Here is a 26,100-nt window from a genome sequence, read left to right as displayed (position 1 = left end):
CAATGGGAATTCAATAGCAATTAACAAAAATCATTGGCACTGCCTGCAAGGCTACGCTAGGGAGACTGTGACAAAAGATCGTCTGCCTTCAGGATTCCAGAGTAGAAGAATGGAAACACTCCTACCCACCTTGAAAGTCAAGAATTTGGGAAAAAGTGAGTAAGGGCCACTTAACTTGGAATTGTTACTAGTTTTAGAGAAAGAGAGAGCCAGGATAGGGAAACTTCTTTTTGTGGGTGTTCTATGAAACACTAATCTGATAGGCTGCTCCTTAGAAAAATGGATCCCATGATCAGATTTTTTTGTGAAATTCTGTTTATTCTCCTTCTGAGAGATTCAAAATGCATATGGATGTGTGAAGGTTCTGACAAGTTCTGTGAAAAAAAGAAAATGTTGAATGTGTTTAAGCCACAGATACTCAAACTCATTGGGCCATGGAACCCTCATTTTTATATTTTCTAATTTCATTAATTTTATTCACACAGAAGCAGTGTTCCACTTTGGGGAAGCTCTCTTAAGTGATCAGGTGTGGTTCTGGCCTGGAAGCTGGCAGAAAGGCTAGCTGGCCCCAGGTCAGCTGAATCCTAACAGTCCACAAACAAAGGAATAGCACCCAGGCTCTGGTCTTCTGAATGGAATAACCAGCCATAACAATCTTTAGAACCACAGACTTATAATTTCAGAGCTGAAGAGAGAGCTTAGCAACCATTCCTTGATTTTACAGTAGAAGCAACTGAGACTCAGAAAGGTGAAGTGATTTGCCCAAGGTCACAGAGCCACTACATGATAGCACTGACATCAGGACCAGGATTTCCTGACCTCTAGAACAGGCGAGGACTTAAAGTCTGGGACCAGGTTGACATGGGATTTATCAGTTACCTATGCTCTTAAAGAGCTTTACACAGACCCCTTCCCTCTCTGGACTAAGGCCTGGGCCTGCTCTTTTCCACCGCTATCCTCTGTCTTGACCCCCACTTTTGAAATCCTGCAGCCTTCCCCTGCCTCTGGAGAGTCTATTCTGTCTTCCTGTGGAAGTGGGCATGGGAGCAGGAGTTCATGTTTTACAAAAGCTCCAACTGTTTCTGATACCCTAGATTCAGAACTTGTCTTCTAGGGTACCCCCATTCCTGCCCTACACAATATACAATTGGTTTCAAACCAAAGCTTCTACCCCCTCAAGATCTTAATCTCATTTTGGTCAAGAAACCAAAAATGTCTCCAGGGACATCTCTTGCTGTATTCCTAGTAATCTTCCTTTTGCCTGTCCTCACTGGCATCTGGAGTCCCTGAGGTCCCTTAACCTGTCCATCAGAGTCCTCAAGAGGATAGGCTGTCTTCAAGCTGGAGGGACACCTGATTCACTAGTGAGGAGGCTCTGGAGCCAGCTTCAGAGACCTGCCAGGACCCACAATCTCTCTGAGCTTCTGAACATCTATCTTTCCACCACACTGTGAACCCCACTTTTCTTACAAGGCCGTTTGGGGAACTAGAAACAATGGAGAAAGGTGAAGTTTAGCTTATTTCAAAGTTGAAGAACATTACTGAATTGTTTTTGCTTTCTGGATCCTATTGTGTGAGCCAGACCCACTTTATACCCACGTTCCCCCTGTGTATCCCCTGGTAACTTCACAAGAATGACTACTCTCTTCACAACATAACACCACCCCATTTTAAAGGGAGAATAGTTTTGAAATACAAGCTGGATTTACCAAAGAGATTTACATCCAAATACCTAGGAATGATGCGGTCTTTCCTTTGGATATCTAAAAGTCTAGGAATGTATCAGCTGACCCCATCTCCTCCTTCCTTGACATGCTTCTGACAGGATAGCACTCTGGCACTGGGCTGACAAAGCCACTTCAGAGTATGACCCACTGTCCATCTGCTATCTCCACCTCTAGCTGAGGAACTATCCAACAGAGGGAGGACAGAGTGGACTCAGCTACTCAACTAGAGAGCCAGAGGTAAACTTAGATGTTCCCACAGGACACATTTTTTTAAAGAAAATATTTCAGGGCTGCTTTTATTATTGGGTGGCATCTTTGCTAAATTACCCCCTCTCAGTGGTCAGTGACAGAGGCCAAAGTCCAGCTCTCCAGGGTCAGGGATTTCAACTCGCTTCACTTTCTCCTCTAGAGTCTGTTTTACCTCTCTAACACCCAGGCACTGAGCCACTGTCAGTAGCAGAGGCTCTCCAGAGCTGTGATATAAATGATGATTATTCTACTATCAAATAACGTTGCCAAGGCTGGCCAGCTCCTTATAACAGTGGCGGCAGAGGTGAGCTACAAAATTCAATATTGATAAACTGTATATTGTCTTCTAGAACCATCACTCTGCTTGACAACCACTCTCCAAGCCTCCCACCAGCAGCAAAGAGGGAGAGACTGGTTAGTGATGGCTCTGGATGGGGAGTAGGCAGGGAAACGAGGCAGAGAGAAAAGCCAAGGGGCCTAGAAACTTTGGGGAAGATAAGTCCTCAGAGCCCACCACTTCTACAGTCTCTAATTAAACCAGCCGACTTTGACCCTTTTGGCTCTGTCCTGACATGTCCCTCTGGAGGGTTAATCTTAAATAAAACTGCCCAGAAAAATCTCACACTGGTGAACAGAAAGGGGGCCTATAGTCTAGTCCTATCTCTGGCATGCTTTCAATGGCACTTCACTGCCCCATATTCACATTAAAGAGAAGGGAAGGAAAAAAAAAGAGAGAAGGGAAGGTTTCTAAACTTCAGGCCAGCGCTAACCTTCTCTAATACAACCGCTTAGCATGTCTTCTAATGCTACTGTTGTATTTTTTTATTTTTATTTATTTTCTTTTTAAAGACTTTATTTATTTATTCATGAGAGACAGAGAGAGAGAGAGAGGCAGAGACACAGGCAGAGGAAGAAGCAGGCTCCCTGTAGGGAGCCCAATGTGGGACTTGATTCCAGGACTTCAGAATCACACCTTGGGCTGAAGGCAGGCACTCAGCCACTGAGCTACCCAGGTGTCCCATGTTGTATTTCATTTAGGTCCTGAGCGCCCTCACAGAATTAGTGTCATGGGAGTACATTTTCTAGGAAAATAGAGCCCCAGACTTAAGGCTGCGCCAGATCTACTCTACACCCCAGGGCCTTTGCATTATCTATTCTCTGTGCTGGTGTGCATCTCTGGCTATGCAGTTCCCTGCCCTCCTCCCACTCTTTGCCCAGGAGCCCTACCTGACCACCCAATTTAGTACTAATGCTTTTCCAGACCCAGCTCCTTTACTCTGCTCTATCTACTCTTTTCTTCTACTGCATCCATTACCTTCTAACATATAATTGACTTATTTATATGGTGTTTATTGTTTATTTTCCATTTCTTACCTTGGCATGTAAACTCTACCAGAGTAGGGATATTTGCTTTTTTCACGAATGTATCAATAACAATGCCTGACACATATAAGGTAGATGCTCAATAAATATTTGCTGAACAAATGAAGCTAAGGTTAGAATCCTTCGTGTTTTGGTCAGACCCATCTGACTACTTCTGCATTTGGGGCTGGGGGCAGGGAGAGATACGTTACTATTTCAGTACTCTCCACCTTCTGGCAGGATGGCTGGTGGATGCCCCACATCCTCCTCCATCCCCATCACAGCCTGAAGAACATGCCACTCAGGAAAACCCAGCTATTTAAGTGGGATGTTTACTGCTGAACCCCAAGCACCTGCCAGACTTGAACTCAATCAGGTCACTTAACCCTCCTCCAAATGTCAGTGTCCCACTCCAGGCCATCCCAGACTTAAAAGCTCAACCTCTAACACCGTGATTCTCCAACTGAGTAAGTATGAGACTCACTCAATAAGCTTATAACACTCCCAGATTGCCTTCTAGAGTGATTCAATTAAATGAGGAAGGACCCAGAAATATGCATTTTTAAAGACTTTCCCCAATCTCTAAGGTGACTGTAATGATAAAGTGTTACTTGGGCCACATTGTGAGTGGATAGAGAGCTAGCAGACTTATTATGTGAGCCTTACTGCTGTCTCTTCTCTGATTCTACCTAATGCCAGTAGGTAGAATGCCAGTGGCTCTGCCTAGGAATAGGACCAAAAGAAATGCATCTGTGCAGTGATCTTGCCATTTTCTTTCCATCAGAGCTACAAATTTAAAACAGCCATTGGAGAAATCTGGAAAAACACCGAGGAAGTAGAGAGTGGCAGTGTGGAGCTAAGGCGAAGTATGTCTCACGGGTAAGGCCATGTCCCAGAGTGTCCTGACTGCATCTTTTGACAGCCTTCTTGGCAATTAGGTGCTAAGTTTATTTATTTATTTTTAAATATTTTCTTTATTTATTGGAGAGAGAGAGGGAGAGAGAGAGAGAGAGAGAGTGAGAGAAGGTGCGCATGAATGGGGCAGGGGCAGAGGGAGAAGCAGATTCTCCACTAAGCAGGGAGCCCGATGCAGGACTCAATGCCAGGACTCCAGGATTGTGACCTGAGCCGAAGGCAGACACTTAACTGACTGAGCCACCCAGGCACCTCAGGTGCTAAGTTTATATATCTTACCTTGGAAAGTAAAGAGATAAAATGAGCATTTCTAGACTGATGGAAATATCTTCCTCTGTCCATTTCATATGGGGAAATCTAGCATAAGCCAAGGGAGTGGCCTAGGCCTCAGTTCAGCTGGAGTACTTCCAAGTACCAGACCCAACACCTGACTATTGTGCAGATAGGCTCTAATGGACAGAACTGAAGGGGACTCAACATTCTGATCACCAAAGGGCACTACTCCTTGGAGTAATTCTGCCATCTAGGAAGGGTGACTGTTAAGATGTTCCCAAAGGGATGACACAACCACCATCAGTCAAATCACAGCACAGAGGTTCCTGTATCCTCTAGGATAGAAGCTTGGAACAATGGAAACAAACCAGCAGCAAAAAGGGGTATCATGGTTGTCCCAGGGTTCTAGGAGCAAGATGAGGGCTCTGGGAGCAGAGGTGTAAAGGCATCTAGGTGGAAGAAGCAAAAAGAGATGGAGAACATACTCCTTAGGTCTTCTTTTGCCTCTGTTCTTTCTCTTTTTTCTTTGGCTCTTCCACTTTTTTTGGAAATCTGCTAAAAGCAAGCATTATTACTGCCCATTCCATAGACAGGAAGACTGAGTTACTCAGACATAACTGAATCCCAGGAATAGGAACTAAAACAGAGCCCTGGGTTCTCTGCACTTCCACTAGGTTAAGCTCATAATTGTCTGTCATCTGGAGGTCTCTCAAAGCCAGTTAGATTTCCTTCAACAGTAACAATAATAATAGAAACTAACATTTACTTAAGCACTTCCTCTATATCAGGCACTAAATTAACTCGTCTAATTAAACAGTTCTGAGATAGGGACTATCATTACACCCATTTTACAGATGGAGAAAATGAGGCAAGAAGAGGTTAGCTATTGAGAGGAGTAGATGGAGTTCCAATCAGGTAGCCTGGGCTCCAGAGCCCATTCTCCTAACTGCTTTACTAACTCACTGATTCTCGGCCTAGAGAGGAGATGCGAGTTGCTCTTATGTGAAAGATTCAAGACTAGGTCTAAGTCTCCTGAATCCTGGGGCAGCACGGGTGACTCAGTGGTTTAGCGCCACCTTCAGCCCAGGGCCTGATCCTGGAGTCCTGGGATCGAGTCCCACATCGGGCTCCCTGCATGGAGCCTGCTTCTGTCTCTGCCTGTGTCTCTGTCTCTGTCTCTCTCTGTATCTTTCATGAATAAATAAATAAAATCTTTAAAAAGAAAAAAAAAAGTCTCCTGAATCCCAGGGTAGTGCTGGGATGTGAGTTCTTCACCACAAAACCAAGAGCAGAAAAGTCAGTGGGGTTTATACACACCTTCAGTTAGGGGAACTTTTAGGCTCTCTAGCTAAGTTGATTCCCTAGTATCCTATTCTAGAAGCTTTGAGCCTGGAATACTTTGAGTCTAGTGGGTCTGACGATTATATATTTCACTATCATTTAATTAATGAACACAAGGAACTATGAGCAGATTGTTGTTACATAGTATTAAGCAGAAGGCAAAGATATACAGAAGACAGAGCAGAAAGGGCCTTTACATATATATACCACCTATATACCTTCTGCATATGGAAACAGTGCCCTGAAGGCTATCAAGTGAAATGGAAGAATTTGAGCAGGGGAATGCTGGTAAAATTTGTGCTTCAGAGAGATTACTTTGGTGGCTCAGCAGAGGCTAGATTTGGAAAGAGACAAAACTGGAAGCAGGGATAACAGGAGGCTGTGGCTGGCTGAGGTCAGAGATGACTAGAAACTGAACAGAAACAGTGGTAATAGGAAAGGGGAGTTAAGATCGGCTTTCCTAACTGGTGGTATATATGGATGATTGAAGAAAAAGATGTTGAAAGATACTTAAGTCCCATGCTTGGTGATCGGGAAGAGAATGGATTCATCTACTAGGAAAGAGAAAAAAAGTAGATTTGGTGGGAAAATAATGGAGTTGGCTTTAGAAATTAAGCCAAAAGTCTGAAGTGAGAAATCAACCTAACATCTGTTTGGATCATCCAGGTGGCCACACCTACCAAGCAGATTTTTTAAGTTTTGGGTTTTTTTGTTTTGTTTTTTTTTAATTCATGAGCAATGCAGAGAGAGAGGCAGAGACAGGCAGAGGAAGAAGCAGGCTCCTGGCAGGGAGCCCAATGCAGGACTCAATCCCAGGACCTCAGGATCAAATCTGAGCCAAAGGCAGATACCCAACTACTGAGCCACCCAGGCATCCCAAGGTTGTTTTTTTCTCCCTTAAGATTTATTTTTAAGTAATCTCCACACTCAACGTGGGGCTCAATCTCACAACCCTGAGACCAAAGGTCATGTGCTCTACTGAGTGAGCCAGCCAGGTGCTCCCAGCAGGCAGATTTTGTATAGAGGAGTTGGAAGGAAGCTCAAGGAAGAAATTTGAGCTGAAGACAGACATGTAGGAATTACTAAGAAATTGGTGGAGTTGAATCCTTGGGAATGAATGCTATTACCCAGGAAGAAAATGATGAATGAGAAGTAAAAAAGTGGGAGACTCTTAAAATAACATATAAAGGGTAGAGGAGGGGCCTACACCAAAAGTGACCAAAAAGGAACGGAATGGTATGTCACATAAGCCAAGGGAGAAGAGTTTCAAGAAGAGATTAACAGGTCAAATGCTGAGGTCCATGATATCTGGACAATTCTTCGGACCACCCTAATCTATCCCACACAGGCTGCTGACACAGAAAACACTGTTTAGGCCTGCTGTGTTTCATGAGCCCCCTTTTAATGCCACTGAATAACACAAACAATTTACTTATTCACCTTAAAGTTCAGTATACAATCATGCCAGGACAAGCAGCGGTGCCCCATGGAGCAGCCAGGACAGGGTCACCTGAAAGTCTCTTGAGGGCCAAGACCCATATCTAAGGTAGAAGCTCATGTAAGTAGATCCAGAACCCTGAAAACATTGCTGAAACACTCTGAAGACAAATCCTCCTGAGCCTCAGTTCCCTAATCTATAAAATGGTTGTAAAATGGTCCAAGTACTTATGAAGACTAAATGAGCTAATTTTCCTGATGAAAACATCTTCCACTGTAGCTGGCTCTTAGAGGAGTCACCTCATAAATGCTAACAGTCATTTCCTTCCTTCCCTTATAGGCTTTAAAGACTTTTAAAGCTGCAATCTCACACGATTCTTACAACCTAGAGAGAAATGAGGGAAACCAGCTTTAGAGAAGTATAGTGTCTGACCAAAGGTCACCCAGGAAATTAGCTGCAAAGCCGAGACTGGAACCTTGGGCTGCTAAGGCTTAGTCCGGGGTTTTGTCATCTACAGCACACAAATGCCCAGAATCCTTTTCTAAGCAAATAATCCTTCTTCCATTAATCATTACATCTTGCATAAACCCAAAGCTTTAATACAGTAGCCTTATCCCTAACTGGGCAAGCCCATAGTAGAATTCACTCTAGGGAAGCTGAGCCCTCAGAATCCTCTTGGCTTCCGCCAGTATGACAGAACCCAGGACCACGCACAAAAGCAAAGGAATCCAAGAGCCCTATTTCTCAGATCTCTTATTGCAAACATTACTACAACTAGCTTTGCCCTTGACCTAAAGGCTGAGCCCAGCTAAGCCGACTTCCAAGATCCTTTTACTTGCAGAATCCCTTCTCAGCCAGAAGACAGGGCCCAAGGCTCCAATATCCAGGGCTCACTTTAATCACTATCTTTCATTCTTCTGCTTCTGAAGTGCCAGCCTAAAATGTACCCTAAGTCAACGTCCAGCAGGTAAGCCATCTCTAAGGATATATATGTTAAATTGTGTTGATGCTACAGAGAAAAATAAAGCAGGAAAGGGAGATGGGTTGCGTACAGAGGGAAGGGCAAAGGGCAATTTTAAACACAGAGAAGGTGACAATTAAGCAAAGATCTTTTTCTCTAAAATAAAGATACAATCAGCTCAAAACCTATTCTGCAAAACACTTAGCCTTTCTAGACCTTGTTACTTCGAATATAGAGTAAGGGATACTTTAGAAGGTGAATGCCTCTGAGTAGGGTGCTTTTGTGACTAGGAAGACATTATCCTTTAAGCTCTGCTTTGGAAATTTTCTGTTCCTTTATACAGTAGCCCCCTTATCCACAGGGGATACGTCCCAAGACTCCCAGGGGATGCCTGAAACCACAGACAGTACTGAACTGTATACTATATTTTTCCTATACACACATACCTCTGATAAAATTCATCAATTAGGCACAGTAAGAGATGAACAATAGTAACTGATAATAATATAGAACAGTTATAACAATATACTATAATAACAGTAATTTGATGTGGTCTCTCTTACCCCTCCTCTTGTGATCATGTGAGATGATAAAATGCCTATGTCATGAGATGAAGCAGTGAGGCACATTAGGCTACTACTGACCTGATGGCACATGAGAAGGATCATCTTGCTTCTGGACTGCAGGTGACTGTGGGTAACTGAAACCTTAGGAAATGAAACTGCAGATAAGGAGGCTATGGCACTACTGTATTAACATAGGATAGATAATATCCCCTTTATGCAGCAATGGCAGGGCTGACCCCCAGATTCACCTTGCTAGCAAGTGGCAGAAGTGGAAGCAGTGCCAGGGCCTCTGGTTCGTGATCCAAGATACTTGCCTCTACCCCCAAGTGGCTGAAGCCATAGGCAGTTCATGTCTCATGACAGGACAAGGGTCTCCCAATGGTATGAGCCGGATTAATGATGGCATCTGCATTTACTTCCCCATTTCCCTCCAAGGACCCTACAGCACTACAGACACATTTAAGAACTGAGGGACTGGGCACCTGAGTGGCTCAGTGGTTGAGCGTCTGCCTTTGGCTCAGGTTGTATCCCAGGGTCCTGGGATCCAGTCCCACAACAGGCTCCTCGCAGGGAGGGAGAAGAGACATAGGTAGAGGGAGAAGCAGGCTCCCTGCAGGGAAACCGATGTGGGACACGATCCTGGAAGGAATCACACCCTGAGCCCAAGGCAGACTCTCAACTGCTGAGCCACCCAGGTGTCCCTAAATAAAATCTTAAAGAAAAAAAGAGCCGAGTGACTTTTCCATTATTTCTTCAAATGATGCAACATCACTTTATCAAGGCCCTCAGGAGTGGCTCTCCCTTCATTGACAAATCTTAGTCAACTGGGCAGCCCGGGTGGCTCAGTGGTTTAGTGCCACCTTCAGTCCAGGGCCTGATCCTGGAGTCTCGGGATCGAGTCCCACATCGGGCTCCCTGCATGGAGCCTCTCCCTCCTCCCTCTGAGGCTTCTCCCTCTGCCTGTGTCTCTGTCTCTGTCTCTCTCTCTCTCATGAATAAAAAAATAAAAAATTAAAAAAAAATCTTAGTCAACTAATACTTATCAAGTGCAAGTACCTAGCTCCAAGCAAGGAGCTAAAGTACCTATTAAAAAAAAAAAAAAAAAAAAGAACAAAGATATAATTATAGGTAACTCAGTCCCTGCCATTAAGTTGATAGTAATTATTCATCACTTATTCTTCCTCTTTTTTAGGCCATGTAACCTTTGCCTTGAACCTTGACTATGAGTTTTTAGGATCAGGAGAGGAGTCTATATGCCTGATTCCCATAACCTCCTTGCACATGGTAGGTGCTTCTTAAAGTTATAAATTAATTGATCCAGCTTTCGGTAAGAAAACTAGGACTTCAACCAGGTCTTATTATTCCCCAGTCAGAGTTTTGCCACTATGCCATACCAGAACTGGATAAATGCATATGAGATCATCCCTACCCTTGGGTGGGATTGAACAATGCTATCAAGGCTTCTGCTCCACCAAGAAAATTCCACTTAGGCACAGACTGTGCTTGTTCCAATATAAACTGCCCCAAAGAATTCTGCCTCCACCATAGTATCAGCTTTCCACATGATTCTGAATCTAGAGACCACTAAAGTGCAGGCCCCCCACCACTACTCCCCAGGCCTGGACTGAAGCTCTGAAATCTGCCCAACATGTCTAATGGATTCATTTAACTGATCTTACATAACTTAAACAAATGGTCTGCTCCAGAGCACACCCAATATCATAATGACTGTTTGAACATGCCCAACTCCCTTACATACTGAATTCCTCTATAAGAAGGACTTCATGTCTTAACCCAGCACCTAGCACAGTGCCCAATACAAAAAGCAGAGCTCAGAATTAGGGCATGCCTAGCAAATGCTACCTGTTGCAGATTCCATGCTGCCCAAACTGCCCACACCTGGAGTCATTTAGGGTCTTCTGCAGACAGATGTGCTTCTCTTACCTATAGTAAGGCATTAAGTCACCTGGGAAGCACGAAGGACACCATGAGAAATCAAACTAGGTAGCAGCAATTAGCTGGTTTCATTTATTTACGGTCTCCTAACAGAAATAAGACCTTTTGTGAATGGGAGGAGGAAAATATAAAATATTGAGAAATGCAGGTAAAGGTTCAGAGCACAGAGTGTCACAGGGAAGAGGGATGGGGCAGTCATCCTGATCAGCACAGGATACATCAGTCCCTGAGGGAACCTCAGAAAGGAGACAAGGTAAGTGTTGCCAACTCCATCCATCCTAGGCAATCTCTGCACAGAAATTAGCAATAAGAGAGCCAAGGATGCCCAGACACTTGCATCTTTTTGCTGACACCAGCCTCTCAGCCTTGGACCTTCCAGTCTCACCTCCTCCTCCCTTCTTCCCTCTGCGAACTGCAGAAACATCCTAAAGGCCAACCAGCCATTTTCCTGTCAGCAGTTTCCAGTTAGGAGGAAACAGAGCTAGCCAATAGGATACTGGCTCAAATCAGCCTTATCCACATGGAAGTCCTGGCCAACCAGAGCCTGCAGGCATGGTAGGAAATAAGGAGGAGGGAGTGGAGGAGCTCAAATACGTTTTTCACTGCTTACAACCAGAGCCAGACCCAGGATCACTGGTTTGCTGCCAGCTTGGCAAGACGTTTTGATAAGCTGGTCAATTAAGTTTCTCCAACAGAATACTTCCTCCTAACCTGTACCTCTGTAGGGTTCCTGCCCCTATTACCTCTCTACACCCAAGGAAGGACAAAGAAGGGCGGGGAGGCAGCATGTTTTTTTTTTATTTTTTAAAATAAAGAATGAAAAAAGACTACATTGTAGGCTGTTAGAAAGGGAACTGGGCCAAAAGTCAAAAAATCTATATTAGAGGCCTGGCTCTGCTCCTCACAAGCTCTGTGACCTTGGGCTGTCCATTTCACTTCCCTGAGCCCAAGTTTCCTCATGTAAATGAGGGTGCTGGTCCATATGATAACCACATGCACTAAGTACCTTCCATATGTATGGTGTTACAAGAAAGGCTTTATGCTTATTTCTATCCCTCATAAAAATATTAGGAAGTGGTATTCTCTTTATTTTGCAAACAAAGTAACTGAGCCTCATAAGAGGTGATTTACCAAAAACTCCGCAGCTAGGCAGTGGCTGAATTTCAAGTCAGTTTTTATCAGATCCCCAAACCCATTAAACCATATGCCATTGTTGAACAACCTCCAAACTCCCTTTCAGCAATAGAGCCCTGAAATTTCTTAAATGATTCCTCACTGTCAGATTTTTTCCTTCATTTATCAAGTCGTTAACATCAAGATCTGGAAGCTGAATTGCCCAAACGGCATTTTCTATAGCCACAGAAGCAAACACTCCAAATTATTCAAGGATCCTAGATCCACAGGGCTGGAAGAGACCTTTTAGCCCTCCACATATTTGCTCTTCCATTACTCACAAGAGGAGAATCAAGAAAGGCCTTAAGGAATAGAAAGAAGGCTTTCCAAATTTGCCCATCTCCTTTCTTTTTCCTCCAATAACTATTAAGGTAACTGAACCTGTTGATGCAGTAAACCATGTTTATTTCTTCTCATTTTAGTAGTGTTTGTTTTTCTTTATGTTTATCCCTGTGTTTGTGATCCAAAAGTCAGTAAGTAGGGCTTGAGGCTGCCTGTGCCCCTTATCATCAGGGCAGGCCCTTTCACTCTGGGTGCTAGTCAACGCTGCCCTAACATCAAGAAGCCTCTTGATGAACTAGTGATTATCCCACCCTGTAGTGCTTCCACTCAAGGTAGCTGGACTCACACATTCTAAAAAGATTACAGTAGGAAGAAATAACAGTTACTAGACAAAGAAAGTGTTAACACAGCAAATAAACAATGCGCTAAAACAAAGTGTTATGTAATTCTTCAACTTGCCTTTCCTCTCCCCATGCCAATAAGTAATTGAGAGACACTCTGGCTGTAAGCAGGGTTATGCCTAAACCACTTCAGGCATATTAACAACTGCGAAAGGGGATGCAGACAGGCATGAGGACATTTCAGAAGAGACAAAAGGTTTAGACAATTAGATTCTTTTTTTTTTTTTTTAAAGTCTATGTATCTCAGAGAACAGGACCAGTACAGAGGTCAGAAATAATAGGCGAAAAGTTACCCTAGAGTTTAATCAAAAGAGATCTGTCAATATTTGGCTTGTTCTGCAAGAGACCATCCAGAAGAAGCAATTAACATAAAGCAAATTCAGGGGAAGAACTGCAGTGTGTCTGGTACTGGCAAGGGAAATGCCACTCTCATACACTGCTGGTCCAAGTACAAACTCATTTAGCCTTTCTGGAGGGCAACTTCAGTGTCCATTAACATTTAAAACTTCTATCCAGCAATTCTACTTCTAGGCATCTATGAGAAAAACAATTCAACAATCTTCACAATAGTGTTTATAGTAATTCCTGTTGTTAGCAAAATGGTTACATAAGCTAGAGCTATTATGCAGCAATTAAAAAACTGAAAAAGGTCTTTAAAGACATAGACTTTCAAGATGTATTAAATAAAAAAGCACGTTAAAAACCCTATGTATTGTGTGCTCCCATTCATGTAAAAATAAAATAACAACTATAAAACACTCAAAAACCCACATATCTCTGTACATACATAAATGCATGGAAAAGGGCACAGATACACACAAATCTGGTAACAGTGGTTATAAGAATTGGGGGAGTGAGAGCAAGGGACTCCTATGTACTATCTGAATTTTTTGTTTTAGAAATGGATTCATGTGTAATGAATGACAAAAATAATAAAAAGTAAAAAACCTAAAAATGAACATAAATATCACATTTGTATATGAAACAAAAGATATTCAAGACATGTTTTTTGTTTGTTTTTTTTAGGTTTTTTTGTTTTTGTTTTTTAAGATTTTACCTATTTATTCATGAGAGACAGAGAGAGTGGCAGAGACACCAGCAGAGGGAGAAGCAGGTTCCCTGTGGAGAACATGATGTGGGACTCAATCCCAGGATTCCCGGAGCCAAAGGCAGACTCTCTCTTTTTTTTTTTTTTTTAAGGCAGACTCTCAACCACTAAGCTACCCAGATGTCCCTCAAGACATGTTTTAGTTAAAAAAGTAAGTTTATCAAACACCACGCAGAGTATAATTTCACAATTGGGGAGGGGGGTAGATGTGAATGAATGGCCACCAGAGGAAGACCCCGGAGTTCAAATCTTCATTCTGCCACTTAATGGTTCCTCGATTGTGGGCTCACTGCTTGATCTTTCCAAAGCCATAGTTTAAGAATTACCTAGCTCATGGGGTGCTATGAGATTTAAGTGTTTCAAGTGCTTTCTAAAAGCCTGGCACAGATAAGCACTCCATAAATGGTAGCCATTATTTGTATTAATAATAATAAATTCAGATCAAAAATTGGATCCCTGAGATCATTTCAAAGAGAATCTTTATGACACTTGATCATGATTTAGCCTTAACATTAATCATTATTATTTTTTAAATTACTGATTCTGTGAGTTTCAGTCATTAAATTTTAGAGCTGGAAAGGATCCCGAGAGTTCATCTGACTTGGTGGTTGTTCCACATCTGGCTGCACAGAATTAGCCAGAAAGCTATTAGAGGTGGGGGAAGGGGGAAGACATTCCAAGGCTCCACTTCAGACCAGATTAGAATTTCCAGAGGTGGGATGAATGATTTCTATTTTTCACAAACCTTCTGTAGCTATACATATGCTTATACATGCATAGAATACCTCTGGGGAGGGAAACGAAGGACAAAGGTGGAGGAAATTTCTTTGTGCTCCCTTTTGTAGTGTCTGAATTTTTTACCTATTCAAAAAATAAATCCTTTTTAAAAATTAATAATAAGTTCCCTAGGTGAATCAAATGCAGTCAATCCACAAACCAGAATGGGGGTCTTTATCCTTTGCCCCAGAAATTCCACTTTGGAAAAGTGCAAGATTTACATGTAAAGATATGGATATCCATCATAGAAAGAAGAAACACTAACAATAAACCTAGAAAGATCCTAAATGTCCAACAATAAGAAATGGTTTCACAGATTATGATACATCCATGTTAAGAGTATTACATGTTCATGAGGTGCTCTTTAACCTGATTTTTTAATAGCACAGGAGAATATGAGAATATGACACAACAGTAAGTGGAAAAGATAGGGTGTAAATGGGCACGAATGACCTAATCATAATTTGGGAGTGGAAAGATGCTGGGAAATTTCTATGAGAAAGTGAAAAGGAATACACTATAGACAACAAGAAGCCTGTGCCCTGTTCTCTGCACTCTGCTGCCTCTCTTCAGGTCCGCCCCTCTTTAGGAACCTGCTTCAAACTCCACTGAAGAGCATAAGCACTATTACCCCATAGAGTTACCCATCTTACTTGTCACATAATTATCTTATTCACCATCACATTTTTCATACCTTTAAAAAACAAGAGCTCCTTTCAGAGGAAAATATTTGCCGCACTAGGAATGTCACAGACTCTAATATCAACTACTAAACCTCAATAAATGGATGTATGTTATAAAGGGCTAGTTTCCAAAATCTATAAAGAACTTATTAAACTCAACACCAAAGAAACAAACAATCCAATCATGAAATGGGCAAAAGACATGAAGAGAAATCTCACAGAGGAAGACATGGACATGGCCAAAAAGCACATGAGAAAATGCTCTGCATCACTTGCCATCAGGGAAATACAAATCAAAACCACAATGAGATACCACCTCACACCAGTGAGAATGGGGAAAATTAACAAGGCAGGAAACCACAAATGTTGGAGAGGATACGGAGAAAAGGGAACCCTCTTACACTGTTGGTGGGAATGTGAACTGGTGCAGCCACTCTGGAAAACTGTGTGGAGGTTCCTCAAAGAGTTAAAAATAGACCTGCCCTACGACCCAGCAATTGCACTGTTGGGGATTTACCCCAAAGATTCAGATGCAATGAAACGTCGGGACACCTGCACCCCGATGTTTCTATCAGCAATGGCCACAATAGCCAAACTGTGGAAGGAGCCTCGGTGTCCATCGAAAGATGAATGGATAAAGAAGATGTGGTTTATGTATACAATGGAATATTACTCAGCAATTAGAAACGACAAATACCCACCATTTGCTTCAACGTGGATGGAACTGGAGGGTATTATGCTGAGTGAAATAAGTCAATCGGAGAAGGACAAACAGTGTATGTTCTCATTCATTTGGGGAATATGAATAATAGTGAAAGGGAATATAAAGGAAGGGAAAAGAAATGTTGGGAAATATCAGGAAGGGAGACAGAACATAAAGACTCCTAACTCGGGGAAACGAACTAGGGGTGGTGGAAGGGGAGGAGGGCGGGTGTTGGAGGGGAATGGGTGACGGGCACTGAGGTGGACACTTGACGGGATGAGCACTGGGTGTTTTTCTGTATGTTGGTAAATTGAACACCAATAAAAGTTAATTAAAAAAAATAAATAAATAAATGGCTGTATGTTAATGGAATACTACTCAGTCATCAGAAAGGACGAATACCCACCATTTGCTTCAACGTGGATGGAGCTAGACAGTATTATGCTGAGTGAAATGAGTCAACTGGAGAAGGACAACCATCAGATGGTTTCACTCATATGTGGAATATAAGAAATAGTGAAAGGGATTATAAGGGAAAAGAGGGAAACTGAGTGGGGAAAAATCAGACAGGGAGACAAACCATGAAAGACTCCTGACTCTGGGAAATAAATAAAGGGTTGCGGAAGGGGAGATAGGTGGGGGGATGGGGTGAAGGAAGGCACTTGATGGGATGAGCACTGGGTGTTATATGCAAATTGAATTTAAATTTTAAAAAATGGCTGTATGTTAATCAATGTTTGCTGAGGAGCTGCAAACATGTAAGGCTTAGGCTAGCACTCTGTGTGCCCCACTCTAAAGACCTGGTTTCTCCAGGGGCTACCATCTCTGTGACAGATAAGACATAGATATAAGAAAATTAAGTAACAATATAAGAGGACACAAAAGCAGCACAGGCCCATCAATAAGTGCTACAGGAGCACACACACATTTATAGATACACACAGGGTGACTCACAGCACTGTACTATGCTCTGCCTAGTTTGTATGCAAATATTTTGGGGTGAATTAATTACTGCAGTACGATGACAGAGAATGCTAAGTGGTTAGGGATGTAGACAATACAGCACTTGTTCCCAGTGTATTTTACACTCAAAATGGTTGAGGAACATTCTTCTAACTGCTGGACTTCTCCTAGACTTGAGCTCTTGGTAAGGGGCTACACAGGGGAGACTTTAGATCTATATTGAATATAGTTTTCTTTACTCTTCAGAGAAGAAGAACAATGACAAGCAAGCTGTCCCTATTTTTTTCCAGGTTGGGCCATAGTAGTGACTTTAATGGAATCCTTGGTGCCAGACATACTCCTGTCAATCCATACCTCATCCTCCCATCTCTGTTCTCTTCTATATAACTCCAGTTGCTCTCCTGTCTCTCTCTCTACCCCTTGTTCAAAGAGAAGCCATGGTAACCATATGGCACTCATCTTTCTGAAGATCCCACCAGTCTCTTTTAAACCTCCCAGCAAAGCAATTATCTGATTTGAAGAGAAGTTTCATCCCTAAAAAGTTGACAGGACTACAGGGAGCAAATTCAAAGTTCAACAGAATGCAGTAAGGAATGGAGAATGAATCCTGAATTTTCCTATCCTGGATTTTCTTGGTTCTCCAGGACAGAGTACATTCTTAAGGATTAATATTTGTCTATCTAGATTAATATTTGCCTATTCCTCTGGCTTTGGGCAGACTTTAACCATTCTGGACAGTAAGAATTTATCTCCCAAAGAGTTCCTTCAGCAGAGTATCCCACTGCCTTGCAAGGAGGAAGTTCTTCTTCATTTCTAACCTAAAGCACTCCTATTAAAATTGAGATTTATTTCTTTGGAAGACATTCAAGGCAGCAAATTAGCATCCTCTGTATCATTATTTCCCAGGTTACTCATGCATACTAATGTTTGAGACCCACAGCTCTACCTCTAACCTTAAGAGGCTTAAAACACTTTCATTTCTCCCATGCTAATTATTCTAATTATTTTCCTTTTTAATAGGTTCCACTCTCCATGATTTCCCTTCTCTGTCTCTTCATACCTCTCTTGGGTTTCTTTCCACATCTACCCTTTATCCCCTCTTTCTCTCTACCTCCCATCCCCAAATATCCTATCCTAGATGGACAGAAGCCTTGCTTTACCACCCCCTGCTTTTCTGACCTGGCATGCTTCCCTGTTGGAATGTTAATTAGCATGTGGGATTTAATTAATTCAGCAGCTAATTAAAAATGGGAGAGGAAGAGTGGGAGAGGAGGAGGTCATGAGAGACAGAGCCCGCCTTAGTGCAGAAGGCACCGGAGATGGTTCTGGGTTGGTTGGCACCATGCCACCGCCCTCCAACCCCCTCCCTCCCATAGCACGCAGAACGAGGGGGGAGGGGCAAGAGTGAGGGGCACAGACTGGCAGAGGCTCTAGACAGACTCGTTCAGTCCTGCCGCTGCTTTGTGCTGGGGAGAAACAGAAAGAGGGAGAAAATGAGAAAAAAAGGGAGAAACACGGACAGATCCACACTCAGGAAGAGCAAAAGAAGAGGGCATCGGATCCAGTGACTCCTTTCTTCTTCAACACTGGATGAAGCAAAGAGAGATTGTTCATCCCAAAAAGAGAGCCAGCATCTTGGGGTTCCCTGGCTCCTAAGGACCACTGAGGACAAGATGGGAAAAGATAGCCACTAATCCTCAGGAGAAAAAGGGATAGCTTACTCTGACAACCAGAGACCCACTCTGCAGCCATTCTTCCCATACCTGCCTGTTTTCTCTGCAAGTGTAGGAAATGAGGAAGATAGCTATTGAAAATGAAAGATGGAGGAGTGGAGGGAGTAGGCACAGATGGGCGACGGGGAGCAAGTGGACGAGAAGGAGATTTAAAGGAAGAGGAATGAAGAGTATATATACATGAGGAGGGAAGGGAGAAGTGGGAGAAGGCAAAGGAGAAGAAATAAATAATGGAGAAGGAAGAGGAGGAAGTCAGGGGGAGAGCCACGCTTTGTTTGCCACGATGGATAAAGAGGGATGGAGTGTCCAAGCAGAGGACTTCCACATACTGATCCCACCCAGCCTAGGCCAGGCAGAGGGAGAATGGCAGTAAGGCAGGGAGGGGCAGGACCAGATCCTTCTCTGGGTCAACTAAGATGCCGGAGACAGGGAACTCATCTCACAGGACCTTCTAAATACTGGATATTTCTGCCAAACCAGGAATTTATCAAAAGCAATGGAGAAAAGCTTCCAAATGAACAGAAAAGGAGGCTAGGATGACAGGAGGCTGCAGAACCCGATTCCAGGAGCTCCAACGGGGAGATGGGTGAGGAATGGGATTTTTAGCATCACCAAGCTGGCTCTCTAAGGGTATCATCTGATACTGAGGGAAATACATCCATTAGGGGGTTGATTTGAGGATTTGAGGGATGAGAAAGAGAGGAAAGACTGGGCTTCAGAAAGCACCCCTTTGGTGGGAGGCATCTAGGAAGCTTTGGAGCTTAAAGCCTTGGAGGGAATAAAGGAGGGCAAGAAGGAAGTCTTCCATCAGTGATAGATTACATAAGGCTTGACTGAAAGAAACAGGAGGAGGGTGTGAAGCCAGATGAAGCTTTTCTGGTGTTAACTGCCATAGAGCTGAATGCAATGGCAGACAGGGGTCATTGTAGCTAAGAGACAGGGTTTTCCTGGCTAGGAATTCTGATTTGATCTCTTTACCACCTAGGGCTTCCTGCAAGAGCTAGCAGTGAGTGAATCACAATTGGGAGAGAGGAAGTAGAAACTCAGGGGCTCTTTATTCTCTAGAGTTCACCAGTGGGGCTAAACCCAAGGCTGGCAGATGAGACAAAGCAGTTCTCAGAGGAAGTTGCTACTGGCTCAGTCAGAATGGAAATACATGAATGCTTTCTGAGCCTATTTTCTAGCCCAGGTTTTAATTAACAGTAAAAACTATATGGACATTTATTAATATAGCCACAATGATGGTTTTACACTAGATTCAGGATCACTGGCACTAGTAGGAGGAAGTAGGTGGTCCATAGCCTTTTGTTCTTTTAGTGGTCCTGGAACTGAAGAGTTAGTTGCAAATAAGCAGCAAGGAAAGAGCAGAGACCAGAGTTTCCGGTATCTACTTCTAAGAGCCAGAGCTATCCAGCTTCAAGATACTTTTAAGGGGGAGAAGTCTTAGGGCAAGGGGCATATTAGCAGTAAGGTCAAATTAAACATGGAATGGGAAATAGAAGCCAGGTTTGGAAATCCCCTACCTTGATACTGCTGAGGCACTTCGAATAGGCTGGACTGTGGACACTTGAGAGAGATTCGGGCCAGGTATCTCATTCAGCCCACATACCCCAGCTCTCCCACTGCTGATGCCCTCCCTCAGCTGGCCAACCAAGGCTGGGTTAGTTTAGACATAAACCTGTCTTGCTGCTGGCTTTAAGGCTGTCAGTGACTCTGAGTATGCAATGGGAACACTGGTTTCCAAGAAGTAGCCAACAAAGTCAGACCTAGATGTCAGAGAGGGTATAGGCTCTAATGCCAGCTCTGCTAATGATTTATTTATAAAGTTTTGGACAATCACTTCCCTCTATAAGGCCAGAGTTAGAGAAAAAAAAAAAAATCAACCAATTTTAGCTACAGCACCATAAGCACTAAAGGAAGAAGTTAAAACTTACAACTCTTCTAGAAGGGAACTAAAGCTGAAAAGTTCCTCCCATTCACTGCAACACATATTTACTGAGCCTTGCTTTTAAGAGAGGGACCTTAAAAAGAGAGAGAGAGAGAGACCTTATTAAGGGATGCCTCGGTGGCTCAGGAGTTTAACGCCTGCCTTCAGCCCAGGGTGTGATCCTGGAGTCCTGGAATTGAGTCCCTCATCCAGCTCCCTGCATGGTGCCTGCTTCTCCCTCTGCCTGTGTCTCTGCCTCTCTCTCTCTCTCTCTCTCTCTGTGTGTGTCTCTCATGAATAAATAAATAAAATCTTAAAAAAAAAAAGAAAAAAGAGAGGGACCTTAACAGGGATCACTATCTATATTACAGGAGTCTGTGACCCTAACTAGAGAGTCTGAAAAAGGGCAGTAAAACATTCAGCTGAGAAAACAAAGAGTGCACTGGCCTACCTGCCTCCATCAATATGCACACCTTAGGAAGGTGAGAGAGGCAGGCAAAAGAAAGGTTTTCACAGGCACCTGCAACACAGTGAAGATAATACAGTGAAGAGTGGTGTTCTAGCCCCCATTTTCACTGAGGCTCCTTCCCGTGCTCTGCTGGGCAGGCAACTCTGCCTCTCTCCAATGTAGGAGACAGCCCTGACCCACACATACTAGGGAAGTGGGAGCCAGTCACTCTGGGACAGTCACATATGCTATGGAACATCTCCTCCCACCAGGAAATGAAGGAAGGAGGCCACATATCCATACATAATTCCAAGGGCACACACAAGGCAAAGAATCAGCACTGTTGCTCAGAGAGTTGCTAGGATGCTATTCATCCATAAAAATAATTCAGTAAGAGGAAAATTAGGCATTCTATTTTTTTTTTTTAAGATTTTATTTATTTATTCATGAGAGACACAGAGAGAGAGAGAGGAAGAGACACAGGCAGAGGGAGAAGCAGGCTCCATGCAAGGAGCCTGACATGGGACTTGATCCCGGGTCTCCAGGATCACGCCCTGGACCAAAGGCAGGCACCAAACAGCTTAGCCACCCAGGGATCCCAAAATTAGGCATTCTAGAAATTGGATCACCTTAGGGTAAACAACACTACTAAGTTAGTTGAGGGGCTATATTGGTCACATGATGAGCAGTCTCCAGATAAAGTTAAGCAGCAAAGTGGGGTAAGAGCTGGGATAGTTGTTTAATGAATTTGGGCTATATTCTGGAAAGACTAAACAATAAAGGTAGCTATGGCAGAGTAAGGTGACCATGTTATATTCGCTGAGATAATGGAGACCCAGAATGGCAGGAGGAGGAAGCAGGCTACAAGAGCAAACTGATGTCCTACAGCCAGAACTGTGCTCAGCAGACAGCCAGGATGCCCACCAAGCAGGCATCATAGCTGTCCTGGCAAGAAGGATCTTCTCAGACTCAAAAGATCAATAATAGGACATCTCCTGAGGGACCAGAGAACAGGTTTTAGAGCATGTTTTTCTTCCAGAGTCTTCAAATATAGGGTAACAAAAGCATGGCTATCCTTAGCAATCTAAACCAGAAGTTTTGGGATGTAGCCCCTCTTATCTAAATTTTTGTGACTCTCTATCTCCCATTGTCCCAGCACATGGAATCAAATTCTGTGAATTCAGGTAACACAGTATTCCCTTGCCAGCTGAATGCTCATTATCCAAATCCAGGAACTGAACAAATTTGGACAGCCAAGGATACCTTTACTTTCCCACTTCCATTCACCCCCTCACAGAGCCTTGTCATTCACCTGACCTAGCCTTCAACAGTAACTCCCCAGTTCCCCTCACCCTGCTCTCTTCTCACCCACTCTCATCCATAGCCACTTTTCATTAGGAGAATTATCTATAAGATACCAACAGTAGAAGAGATAAAGAAAGAGAAAGGGAGTATGGAAGAGTGTATTTTAGATAGGGGTGGGGGACAGAAACCTTGCAGAAAGAAAGAGAGAGAGAGAGAAATTAGAGGAAGCAAGAGAGCTGGAGCTGGGGGAGGGGAAGATGGCACTGCAAGGTGGGGGGAGAGCGCCACAAAATTAATTTGAGGAAGGGAACAGTAGAGGAGACGTCCCTGGAATAACAATCAGGCAGTTGAGAGCTGGAGAAAGGGGGGAGGGCGCCAGGGGGTGGGAGGAATGGTGTTAGGGAGGGGGGCCCAGCATTCAGAGCTACAGCAGCACCACCTATGGGCATGGCAAAGGATTACAGACAGCAACAAAAGAGGCCCCCACCTGGGCACGGGAGTCTGGGGTGCAGGTTGGGAGGGAGAAGCTATGGCTTCTGCCTTTCAAATCTCTCGGTAACCAACACGCAGGCTAGAAGAATAAATTCTATATGGCTCTCCTGGGAAAAAAGGGACTTAACAAGGTAAGGGAGGACACAGAACTCCTGGCCTTTTCCATTCCAAGGGGGTCTCCCCCTCAGAATTCAGGCAGTAGAAGGGTATGAAAGGGAAGGAATGCCAGGTACTGAAAGGAACCGTGTGTGGGCCTGCTTCTTTCATTAGCTTGAGAAAGGATTTTATCTTTATTTCCAAGTGATTTCCTTTCCCCACTGGAGGTTGGAGCACAGCTCCCTCCCTGGGGCAATGGATGCCCCTCACTCAGCTGCTTTCTCCCAGCATTGCCTTGAAACTCCCAACCATCATTAGAAGCCCCCAGGGAGCCACCAAGCTCACAGAAGGAAAAGAAGGGTTCCCCCTATACCAGTCCAACAGACCTAGGAGGGGGACAGGGTGGAAAGAATGAAAGAGAGAATGCAAAAGCTCTGCAGAGGGAGGAGAGAGAGAAATGTGATCAGTGGTATTTGTTGTACTTCGAGGGAGGAAGGATCCGTCACATTTTTAATAATAATAAATACATGAAGACAGATTTGCCAGCACTGCTGCAGCTCCTTAGGAAGTGTGGGGGAGGGGAGCCAATGCAGCTGCAGCACGGACCACTACCCCCCTCCCCTCCCCCATTAGATAGGCTCAGAATTGCAGCAGCTTTCCCCTCCCCCTCTAACCGCAATCCTCCCCATCACAGCCCACCCTTTCCCTGGTCCCTTCACACAGCTCTGCCTCTCCCTCTACCACCTCTCTCCCTTTCTACTCCCTCCTAACCCCAGACTCTTTCTTTTCTGCACTGGTCCTCATTTAATATGGTCTTACTCCAGCTCTCAGAAACCCTAGTACCCATGGAGTCCTCCCCTAATCCTGAGGCCCTGCTCTTTCCTACCAGGCCCCTTTCAGCTACTGGCAATCTCCTCCATACAACACCCCCACAGAACTAATCCAGTACATTTCAGCATTTCCTGAATTCCATCAAAAAGGGCTGGTTTTTCCCCCTATTTTTATTTCAATGTGACCTCCTTTCTCACAACCTTAAATATAATGGCCATTAAATGTGCTTGTGTTCAGGGGGTGTCAGGGCCTGGGGACTAGGTGACTACTGCCACCTACTGACCCAAATTTGTTCAGGACAGACCTTTAATATACCTCTTACACGGTAACACTCTGTTATTTCAAGAGCATCAATAGCTTAAACATGCGAAGGCACGGCTCTTGGGGCTTCTCTGAGACCCTCTCAACAATGAGATCAAAGAAATACAAAAGCAAGACTGGGCAGAGAGCCAGAGCAGTGATGCCTTTCTCCATACAGAGGCAGAAAGAGAGGCTGAGCACAAGAAATGAAGGAACAAGTTTAAGTCTCCTCAAGGGTCCATAAGCAAAGAATAGGGAACAGAGTTCCTCTCAAGAGTTGTTTAAAATTTTGTGCATCATGATATGAATGATGTTACCTCCTGTCCAGTTAGTTCAGCCAGAAAGGGAAAAGGCAGGAGTTCACCCACATGCTTCCATCAAGTTGGCCAAATCCTTGAATAAGTCTAAATATGGATCTGAGATTTACACACCTAATAGATCCCAGGGAGGACAGGGATACTCAAGATTGTTGCAGACTCTCAATCTGCTACTAATCAGAACGGGAGATTGGACAGATAAACTGGGATCTGCAAAGTGGCAGATCTATACCATGCAGCTTTCTGGATTGGCTTAGCTATGTACCTTCCACCAACAAAGGCAGGAAGATGAGAAAGCCTGAACTCTCCATGGTACTGAAAATGGACACAATCAGGTCATCCCTTCCTTATATTTTTCTAATAAAAATACATCCATGAAGATTGCTGTGAACTCCTGACAAACATTTCCCCAAGCTGACATAAAACAGTAACAAAAATATGCAAAAAGAGGTCTTGGTCAAACTCTCCTCCCCCTTCTTCAGATGAAAAAACTAAGGTAGAGATACTAAATTACTTGACTAAAGCAAGGCCAAAACTCTTTTTACCATGACAAAACTGAACAAGTGCTCACATGCACTAATGACAGACATTACTTAGTGAACATTGGAAATGATCTGTTGTTAGCACTTCACTGAGGAAATCTGACATTCATGCAGTCTGAACAATCAGATAACTGAATATATGAGTAGGAATAAAGAAATAAAAAAGCAAACAAGAGCCATAAAGAAACCCCAAGATTCTAACTCTTAGTTCCGTTGCTCTACCATTGTAACAGTAGTTTTCAAACTACATTCTATGGAATTTGAAAGGTTGCTTGGAGCTACTCAGGAATCTTGAGAAAAGCAGACTATGAGAACATACATAGAGCTCCAGAATCCTTCAGCCCCACTTTAGAGTAACTTCACTTATCCAAGTAAAACTGTCAACAGTGTACTCCACATGGTATTTGATGAACCTGGGGCAATTATTCTCAGAAATTATTTAACATTTCGTTGGAAACCCCTTTTAAATAGTGCCTATCAAAATAAATAAATAAATAAATAAATAAATAAATAAATAAATAAATAGTGCCTATCATCTAGAAAACCAGGAATAACAAGATATCCTGGGATTAAAGACTGGATTGAATTAATATACAATCCACAAGGTAGGAGGTTTTTTTTTTTTTAACTTTTTCAAAGATTTTTTTTTAAGATTTACTTATTTATTCATGAGACACACACACACACACACACACGCACACACACACACACACACATACACACACACACACACACACACACGAGGCAGAGACACAGGCAGAGGGAGAAGCAGGCTCCTCGCAGCAAGCCCGATGTGGGATTTGATCCCTGGTCTCCAAGATCACGCCCTGGGCCAAAGGCAGCACCAAACCGCTGAGCCACCCAGGCTGCCCAAAGGTAGGAGTTTTTGTTTGTTCAGTTAACTGTTATACCATGAAGAGGGCAAAATAGCATCTGGAACTTGTCGTTTCTTTGAAAGCAAGACCTTGAATAGAAATGGGGCAGTAGGCAAGGGGGAGCTAGAGGCTATAAACTACCTACCGCTATTTTTAAAAAGGAAAAGAACAACCTGAAGACTTTCATGAACCCCAAGACACTTGAGGGCCTGCATACTCTGTTCTTGTCTAATTTATAAACCATGTAACCTTGGGCAAACTGCTTAAGTGTCTCAGTTTCCTCACTGGTAAAATATAGAGATGGTATATAATTTGTAAGGACTATGTATAAAGCTCTTAGCTTAGTATTTATCACA

Source organism: Vulpes vulpes, chromosome 6 (assembly GCF_048418805.1).
Source record: "Vulpes vulpes isolate BD-2025 chromosome 6, VulVul3, whole genome shotgun sequence".
Classification (NCBI taxonomy): Eukaryota; Metazoa; Chordata; class Mammalia; order Carnivora; family Canidae; genus Vulpes; species Vulpes vulpes.
This window is presented reverse-complemented; position numbering follows the sequence as displayed.